Below are 10,246 nucleotides of genomic sequence, written 5' to 3' on the forward strand. Positions count from 1 at the left end.
TGCAGAAAAAAGCATCCTCTGCCAACAACGACAGAGGATGAAGAGGTTAAAAGAAATTTTTCGTCTCACATCGTCTTATGCTTCAAAAACACTCCAAACCACCAAAATTCTATCAACATTCCCCTTATGTTAAAAACAAGAAATCACACGTTTTCAACAAACACACAGACAAATGATCACATATAAAACAACTCAATCCAACCATAATTTACCCCATTCCAGGTTGTTTTTGGAGAACCTGACTAAACCTATCTTTTATCAAAAATAGATTCAGCAATTAGTCTTATCGATCCGGCTCTCTCCAGGCAGAAAATGTTTACACTTTAAGCAAAACGCTTACCTTGTTATGCGCACGTGCAGCACACTGTCTGCCTGACTGAGAGAGCGCGGAGCGGCTGTCGACCTGTAGCTTCTAAACCATCCTGTTTGTGACGCCAATTTGTGTAGTGGATTGTCCGAAGCTTAAGCAGGCAACAAAAGTAGTTTAGTACAACAAATTTATTTACCCATTATCAGAAGTGCAGGTTGAATTGAGTTGGCCGTGCAGACAAACCACAAGTTACTCCGGAGCCAACAAGACACACACAAGCCAAAATCACTCCCCAGTTCCGGTCTTCTGCCATTTTTTATATGTCTGTTGTGCGTCATCGTTCCTTATCGAGTGCGTCAATTTCTTGTTTGCTTTTCCTATCTGTTCCATAACAACTCAAATCCTTTAGACAGTCAACACATTCTGTAGACAGGTTGGCACGACTTAATATTCACTTTTGTCCCACAACTGGTCCATTCAATGGCACAAAATACAAGAGTATTGAAAATGAGCGGACATTCTTAAAAGACAAGAAATATAGGTCAAAAGGTCAGAAATTCTACTACAAAACCAGCAAATGCCAGTGTCTTTCAGTGGGCTTGACTTGCACTGAGTTTTGCTCTTGCTCTTTCCCAGAGTGCCCAAATATGACCCACTTTGTCACTGATGATAATGTGGATGAGTGACAGGGATGGCTACCAAAAACAGCCCATGAAGAACACCAGCCAAAGAGCTGGGGAGTTTAACGTGAGGAGAGGGCTCATTCCTCCTCAGATTGTTTTGTTTGATGAACATTTGTTTGATTTAACGTGAGGAGAGGGCTCATTCCTCCTCAGAGTGTTTTGTTTGATGAACATTTGTTTGATTTGAAACAGTAATTTAATTTGTACTGTGTGAAGTTAAGTTATAGTTATAAAAAGATCATCCAAACTACAATCCTGTCACCTGTCTCCTTTGTGTGCTATTGCTGAGCTGTGTGCCTCATCCCCCGGTGATGTCAAACGGTACAGTACAATATATTGTTATGCAATGCAACATATTATTTTATTTGGGACAGTTTATATATTTAGTGATGAATGATTATGCATACTATTTACATATTTGGCATTGCTGGATTCATCACAACCATGTGTCAATGTTTCACTTTCTTTCATTTGGGAGACCTCATACACTTAGTGATGTAACACACTGACTATACATGCTATATTCATATATTTGGTATCACTGGATTCAGCACAGCCCCATCTTTCCAAAAAGCCATGATGTGTGTGTTTATGACAATCCCTGGCAAAGCAACTACAAAGTAAATGAGAATATTCTGCATAGATATTCATTTTTTGTGTGTCCGCTTATTTTAGGCAAGTGTTCATAGGTCTCTATATGTTACACACATCAAGATATTCACATCCAGTTTGTTCTAATAGGTAAAGCAACTTCCTGACCACAATTATGCCAAGTTTCAAAGCTGTCAGAGCTTGTGTTATTAATCTACATAAGTTTATATGGCTTAACTCCCATACGGCCAGGCTGTATTTTTGTTCTTTTTTAAGTTTGGGGTGTATGACAATATGTATCAATTTAACAATGTTTGCAGTAAAATATTTTAACCTAAGAACCCATTTCATATATGGGAGACCTTAGAGATGAGGAAAAACATTGTTAGATTTTGTTCTACCTCCGGTAGGGGTATCTCAAATTTTGAGGGGCATTGTCACTGGCCTATAAGGTGGTGTGGTATTACTAGTCTTGGTGGGGACGACGCCTTCCATCATTTACAGACCACATTTGTCTGAATACGGTCTATTTGAAAAATCCCAAAAAACTGCCAAACTGTCCAGGTGACTTTTCCTGTTTTATCCACAATTTCTTCATTTTTACTTTCTTTTCTCACTCCATGCAAAGAATCAACCACCAGACAACAAGATGGCGGAACCAAATTTGATAGTTGATACTGTTACCTGATTGGCCGTTCGCGTTTCACTTCCTGTGTTGCCTGAGAGAAAGTGTCTTTGTTCATGCAACCAACCTTGCTTTGCAACTTCCGGTTTCTTCCGACGAAGAAGAAAAAGAAAAACAAAAAGGTTTTACCAAACACATTTTCTAATGATCTAAAAATGTCTCACAGCTTGTGGTGACCTTCAGGCAACAGCCGACTAGAAGGTGACCTGTGAGTGACGACTAATCAGACGAGGATGCCAAGTCTGCTGGAGAGATTTCATGACTGAACAGGATAAATGTTAAAGGATAGTGTTCCCTTTGGCAGTGATTGTCCACTTTCTGCTTGAGCTGGCTGTCTGACCACATACTCTAACAATGTCCTCATTTGGACCTTTTTTCTTCTTTCTTAGAAGGCATATTTCTCCTCTTTCTCTGGTTCTTTGAAAACTTCACTTTTTGTCCACTTCAAGCTCGTTATTGAGGATGATTATGACGACTTTACGTCAACGTCTACACTCTTTCATCAAACAATCATTGTCAACTGTGCAAACACAGCAATTACATTATTTTTTGGTATAACATTTAGAATGAAACTTTTTCAAAACAGGTTACAGGTTAGAGAAGCTCCTTCTGGTTGCATGGAGATGGCCTCAACACACATTACAAAATGTAAATAGATGTTAAAAAATAATAATAATAATTGGCAACACTAAATTGGCCCCAGTGTGTGAATGTGAGTGTGAATGTTGTCTGTCTATCTGTGTTGGCCCTGTGATGAGGTGGCGACTTGTCCAGGGTGTACCCCGCTTATCCCCGAAGGGGATAAGCGGTAGAAAATGGATGGATGGATGGATATATATATATATATATATATATATATATATATATATATATATATATATATATATATATATATATATATATATATATATATATATATATATATATATATATATATATATATATATATATATATATATATATATATATATATATATATATATATATATATATATATATAGGGATGATGCTCGAAACCGGTTTTCCCGGTTGTTCGATAAGAAAAGAACTGAGTCCTCGGACTCTAATCCCTTTTTGAGAACCGGTACCCGTTATCGAGACCACTATAGTAAAGAAAAAGAGTTGGTTCTTTATTCGAATCCCTCGGAACTAATCCCGTCCCGACAAGAAATGCTCCGTGAGACATCACAAGAAATGACGTCACGTTGCTCAGTCATTAGGCGCAGATAGCGAAAGCAGGAGAAAAAGAAATGGACCGGAAAAAGCGCTCCAAGGTGTAATAAAGTTCAAAACAAAAGGTATAATCCAATGAATAACTTTACTGAGAGATTTGAGCAGGGTGCAAACACATGACGAACACTTTTACGACCAACCGGAAACATAGCAATCAGGCTAGCAACGCACCTCCTTTACGGAAGCTGTCGCAACATTCTTAAAGCAACCGCAGTACATACATATATATACAACATATATGACATCTCCCTTTTTTAACTTTTGTTTTTCTTTCCTTGTAAACAAAACAAAATCACACTGTATATGTGTTGTCTGTCTAATTATAAATAATGCAGACGAGGCGTGTTGGCTGAGTTCTTGACGTTTACTTTCACAGCGTGCTTATAACCTCATTCTTAGCTGCCGGCGTGGCGACATGCAACAACACTTTTCGGGGCTACAGCGCATGCTCGTCACTCCCGTTACATGCTGGGTAGTGTAGTTGTTATATTCCCTAGCTCATAACATCACATCTTTCCCCCTATAAAGAAATAATGTTAACTCAATAAAGTGTATTTCTTTTTTTAGCTTTAACTTTTCATTTTTTAGCATTGTAACCACATTTTCAAACAACTTTTCTCTTCATAGAATTTTCTCTCAATAAAGAAATAAAGTGCAAAAATGTCAATGCATCATAACAAACAGTTATGTCAACACTTTTTATTTTATTTTAAATTTTTATTTTTTTATTTGTAAACAACTCGAAAAAACCAACAGTTCTTCACAACTCTCAATCAGCCTCTTAGGTGGCTGAACATGTCTCTTAGGTCTAGACAGTCTCTCAACAGCAGATGACGCGGACACTGCTGTCAGTCCTTGGTCAGCAAGGTCAGGGTCCGTGTCAGCAAGTTCTGCAGGTCCAGCTGAGTCCTGTTGAGCCTTTTCCTGAGTAATAGCTGTAGTTAGTATGTTCCAATAGCAGCAGAAGTGCACTTTTTGGAGAGCTGTATTATTTTCAGTTTTGTGCCCAAGGGACTGATTTTATTTAACACTATATTATTATTTATACACCTATAGTGATCACAGAGACAGGTTGTTTTTGTGTTACTGTATATATTTGTTTTTCTGAAAAATCCCACTTAATATACTCTGGGTAACAACAGTCAATATTTATTTTATTTTTTTAGGGGGGTAACAGTCAATATTTATTTATTTATTAGATTTTATTTTTTTCTTATATAATAAAAGTGAGCTTTTGTTAAACCAAATATTGTGGGTTTTTTTCCATATACAACAACCTATCTGGACTCGATAAGAGAATCGATAAGAAATCGGTTCGATAAGAGGATTCGATAATGGCTCAAACTCGATAATTTCTTATCAAACATCATCCCTATATATATATGGACAAAAAAATATATTTTTTAGTTTATATACTGTATCTATATTTTTGTTAATATATTTATTAGAGTTTTTTTTTTTTTTTTGTCCTGTCCAGCTTCTCAGGCAAATCATATAGTTGATGTAGATGCCCATATCGACTGTTCAAATTGACTAAGCAAAAGAGAAAAGTCGGATACGTCTCTTGTTGCCTTATTTGTATTTGAATTTATTAAATGTATTTATATTATCATTTGGTGCAGCCTGGCCGGAGCAGGAGGGGATGGAAAGAGAAAAAAAGGAAGACAGAGGGGGAAATTGTGGGGACAAGAGGGGGATAAGACAGAGAGACAAAAACAACAACAGCAAACACAACAATAACAACAACAATAGTGCAGCATCAGCTAATACGATATGTACAAATATGATGGTAAAAGTGATAACAAAGAAACAGTTAGCGAAATAAATAACACAGAAATGACAATGAGCACTACAAATGGAGCAATATAAATACCAATAGAAATAGTGCTATTGATAATGAACAATACCAATAATTTAGCTCTATTAGAGTTTTTTCCCTATATCGATTCATCATTTTCAAAAATCGATAAAATATATATATAAACTAAAAAATATATTTATTTTTAGTGTATATGCACACACACATATATATATATATATATATATATATATATATATATATATATATATATATATATATATATATATATATATATATATATATATATATATATATATATATATACACATACCGTATATATACATACATATATACACCGTATATATACATACAGTACATATATACACACATACATATATACATCACCTGGGGATAGGTTGATTGGCAAGACTAAATTGGCCCTAGTGTGTGAATGTGAATGTGAGTGTGAATGTTGTCTGTCTATCTGTGTTGACCCTGTGATGAGGTGGCGACTTGTCCAAGGTGTACCCCGCCTATCGCCCGAATGCAGCTGAGATAGGCTCTAGCACCCCCCGCGACCCTGAAAGGGACAAGCGGTAGAAAATGGATGGATGGATTTTTAATCACTGCTATGTTGAAATTGTAACTAATATTGATACTCTTGTTGATAATATTCATTTTTGTTTCACTACTTTTGGTTTGTTCTATGTCGTGTTTGTGTCTCCTCTCAATTGCTCTGTTTATTGCCGTTCTGAGTGTTGCTGGGTCGGGTTTGGTTTTGGAATTGGATTGCATTGTTATGGTATTGCTGTGTATTGTTTTTTTGGATTGATTAATTTTAAAAAATATATATATATATATTTTTTAAATACATAAAAAAAAAAATATATATATATATATATATATATATATATATATATATATATATATATATATATATATATATATATATATATATATATATATATATATATATATATATATTGTGGTACCTGATTTTCACCAAGATGCAGGATTGGGTTTGCAGCAAGCCGAAAAGGGCATTTATTGTACAAGTCTTTTTTAGGAAGGGCGGGGTGTGGAAATAGCAAACTTAAAGTGTTCATTAATAAACATAAATATCTCCCATCTGGGGCTCTCAGTCCTTCACACAGCACACTTCTTTAAAAGGTCAAAGGTCATTGGTCATTGCCTATAAAACAATAGAAACACAACATAAGTAAAACATTTCACTAGTAATGTCCTTAGTGGTGAAATAGTGGATGTCTCAACTTACCGCCTGATGCACCTGCCTTGACACAGAGGAGAGCCAGACTTGAATGAGGCAGAGTTAAGAAAGGTCTGTAGCTGGGCCCCACCTGGCCGCGCATCTGGTGGCACTTCAGGCTGATCGAGTAGGTACAAGGGAATGTACCGCCCCTCGATGATGCGGCCAAGGCTGGGGCGTTGTCTTCCGTGTTCCACTCTGCCTCCATTCTCTGGCTCCTCCCCTGTGAGGTGCCTACCTGTCAGGCGGTGCTTGAGTGAGACTCCACATATCCCCCCCTTAAGCTCGCCGGTCGGTCCGGGAGCTTCTTTGTCCTCTTCATAGAGCCGGGACATGGCGTCTGCATGTGGGATCGCCTTCCCAGGCCGATATTCCACGGTGAAGTGATAATTTTGTAGTTCTAGGAACCAGCGTGTGACGCGTTCATTTCGGTCCTTATTTGTTGACATCCACTTCAGGGGGGCGTGGTCTGTCACCAAGGTGAAGGTCCTACCCCATAGGTAGTAGCGGAGGTGGTGAATGGCCCACTTGACTGCCAAGCACTCCTTTTCTACTGTGGCATAATTTCGCTCATGGCTCTGGAGCTTCCTACTAATAAACATCACTGGGTGCTCTTCTCCGTCCACGAGCTGGGCGAGCACGGCTCCAATTCCCGTGCCTGAGGCGTCAGTGTGGAGGATGAACGGCTGACTGAAGTCGGGGGCTTTCGACACCGGTTCTTCACACAGGGTTTTCTTCAACATCTGGAAGGCAGTCTCGGCCTCAGCCGTCCAGGTGACATGATGGGGCAGTTTGTTCCGTGTTAGTTCATACAACGGTGTTGCAATCATAGAGAAATGTTTAATAAACTTTTGATAATATGACACCAGGCCAATAAATGATTTCACTTGTTTTTTTGTCAATGGGCGTGGCCATTCCCTGATGCGCTCCACTTTGCGGGCCTGGGGTTTCACGCAGCCTCTTCCTATTGTGTAGCCGAAATAATCCGTCACCGTCAGACCCACTCGGCACTTCTTAGCGTTGACAGTCAGTCCGGCACGTCTAAGGGCTCCTAGGACCGCGTTGAGATGCTGGAGATGGAGAGACCAGCTGGTGCTGTGAATCACAATATCGTCCAGGTAGGCGGCTGCGTATTCTTGGTGGGGTCGTAGAATTCTGTCCATCATCCTCTGGAATGTTGCAGGAGCCCCGTGGACCCCGAACGGCAAGACGGTATATTGGTGTGGAGAAGGCTGTTTTAGGTTTCGCCCTTTCCGTCAATGGCACCTGCCAGTAGCCCTTGGTCAGGTCCAGGGTGCTGACGAAACGAGCAGGTCCGAGCCGCTCTATCAGCTCATCTACTCTGGGCATGGGATACGCATCATACAGTGAAATCTCATTCAATTTGCGAAAGTCATTACAAAATCTCAGGGACCCGTCTGGTTTTGGCACAATAACAATCGGGCTGGACCACGGACTATGGGATTCCTCTATTACTCCCAGTTCTAACATTTTCTTTACCTCTTCTTTTATAGCCGCCCGCCTGGCTTCTGGGATTCGGTAGGGTCTTTGTCTTATCACCTTTCCGGGTTTGGTCTCAATGTCATGTTTGATCGCCTGGGTCCTTCCTGGCAGTTCCGAGAGGCGGTCCTGGTTCCGTCCCAGAAGTTCCTTCACCTCCTGCTTTTGGGACGGGGAGAGGTCCTCTCCTATAGGTACCGGGGGAGTGGTCTGGGGAGAGTGTGCAGTTAAAAACGCAGCAGATGGCAACGGTTCTGCCGCATGCCATTTTTTCAGAATATTTACATGGTAAATTTGGTGACCTTTCCGACGGCCTGGCTGGTTTATCTTGTAGTTGACGGGGCCCATTCTCTCAGTTACATCGTAAGGCCCCTGCCATCTGGCCAAGAACTTGCACTCGCTGGACGGAACTAATACCAGCACTTTTTCCCCAACTTGGAACTCTCGGAGTGTGGCACCTCTGTTGTACGTTCTCGCCTGTTCTCTTTGAGCTTTTTCCATATGTTCTCTTACCATGGGCCAGATTTTGCGAGCCCGGGCTTGTAGTTGGGCGACATGGTCGATCACACTGCGGTGTGGCGAGGGGTGGTTCTCCCAGGTCTCTTTCGCAATGTCCAGCACGCCTCGGGGACGTCGGCCATAGACTAGCTCAAAGGGGGAGAAACCAGTGGACGCCTGGGGGACCTCTCTGATGGCAAAGAGGACATAAGGAATGAGGTGATCCCAGTCTTTCCCGTCTTCGTCGGCTACTTTTTTTTAGCATCTTCTTCAACGTACAGTTGAAACGTTCCACCAGGCCATCTGTCTGAGGATGATATACAGAAGTTCGTATGCGTTTCACTTTCAGCCATTTGTATAGCATGGTTAGTACTTGTGACATAAAACATGTGCCCTGGTCCGTTAAAATCTCCTCTGCAATTCCCACTCGGCTAAACATCATAAATAGTTCGTGTGCTATAGCTTTGGCTGAGGCTGTGCGTAATGGTACAGCCTCCGGATATCGGGTGGCATAGTCTACTATTACCAGTATGTAGCGATGTCCTCTCGCTGACTTCGGGAGTGGTCCAACGATGTCCATTGCCAGACGCGAGAACGGGGTGCTGATGATGGGGAGCGGTACCAAGGGGTTTCGATACGTGGGTCTAGGTGCAGTCTTTTGGCATTCGGGACAGCCCTTGCAGAAGTCTTCTATGGCTCGTTTCACACCGGGCCAATAGAAGCGGGTTATTACGCGGCCATATGTCTTTTGTACACCTAGGTGCGCTCCCAGCTGATGAGTATGGGCAAGATAAAGCACTCGGGAGATATGAGACTTAGGCACCAGCAGTTGCTCAATTATGTCCCCGCCCTTAGTAAACACCCCTCTATACAGAAGGCCATTTTTAATAAAAAAAATATGGTGAATTAACGGCACTCACCCCTTCACATTTCTGTCCATCAATTTCCACGACTTGCTCGCGGGCTCAGCTGAGGTTCTGGTCATTCCACTGGGCAGTGGCGAACTCGCCCGTTTTAGGGTTGCTGCTCTCTTCAGGCATGGGGAACTCCACAAAGGGGTCCCCTTCCTCTTCTGCCTTCTCCTCCTTCCGGCTCTCCCGTCGCTCCTCTTCAGCAGAGCTGTCACTCAGTGGGGCCTCTGACGAGGGCCGAAACGCGGGGCAGGCCGCAAGCGGTCTCGTACCTTTTTGTCCATTGTTGTGGCGGCGACGCTGCCGTGGAATGGCACCTGGGATGTAGCTCGGGGTCCAGTAACGTTCAAAGAGTAAACAGTCGGACCCAATAAGTAGTGGAACAGGCAGGTTTGGTACCACTCCAGCTGGTACCAGTGCCTCACCTCGGGGTGTCTGAATGTGTATGTGGCTCACCGGATACTGGCGGACATCTCCATGTACGCACGTCACTGGAACGGTGTCTTTGCTGAGGGGTCCGGCCAAGTCAGCGTGTACCAAGGTCACAGCGCTCCCACTGTCCAGCAATGCATGTGCATCGGTCCCTCCAATCTTTACTGGAAGGCTGGCATGTTGTCGTCGTCCACTCCCCGTGTGGAGGCATGGTTTGCCTGCATCTGAGCAGGGGGCCGTGGCCATGGAGACATCACGGTCGCGTTCCGGGCACGCCCAAGACATGTGGTCCGGGTGTCCACACACGTAACATTTCCGCTGTGGGGGTCGACTGG

The sequence above is a fragment of the Entelurus aequoreus genome, linkage group LG06 (assembly GCF_033978785.1).
Source record: "Entelurus aequoreus isolate RoL-2023_Sb linkage group LG06, RoL_Eaeq_v1.1, whole genome shotgun sequence".
In the NCBI taxonomy this organism is placed as follows: Eukaryota; Metazoa; Chordata; class Actinopteri; order Syngnathiformes; family Syngnathidae; genus Entelurus; species Entelurus aequoreus.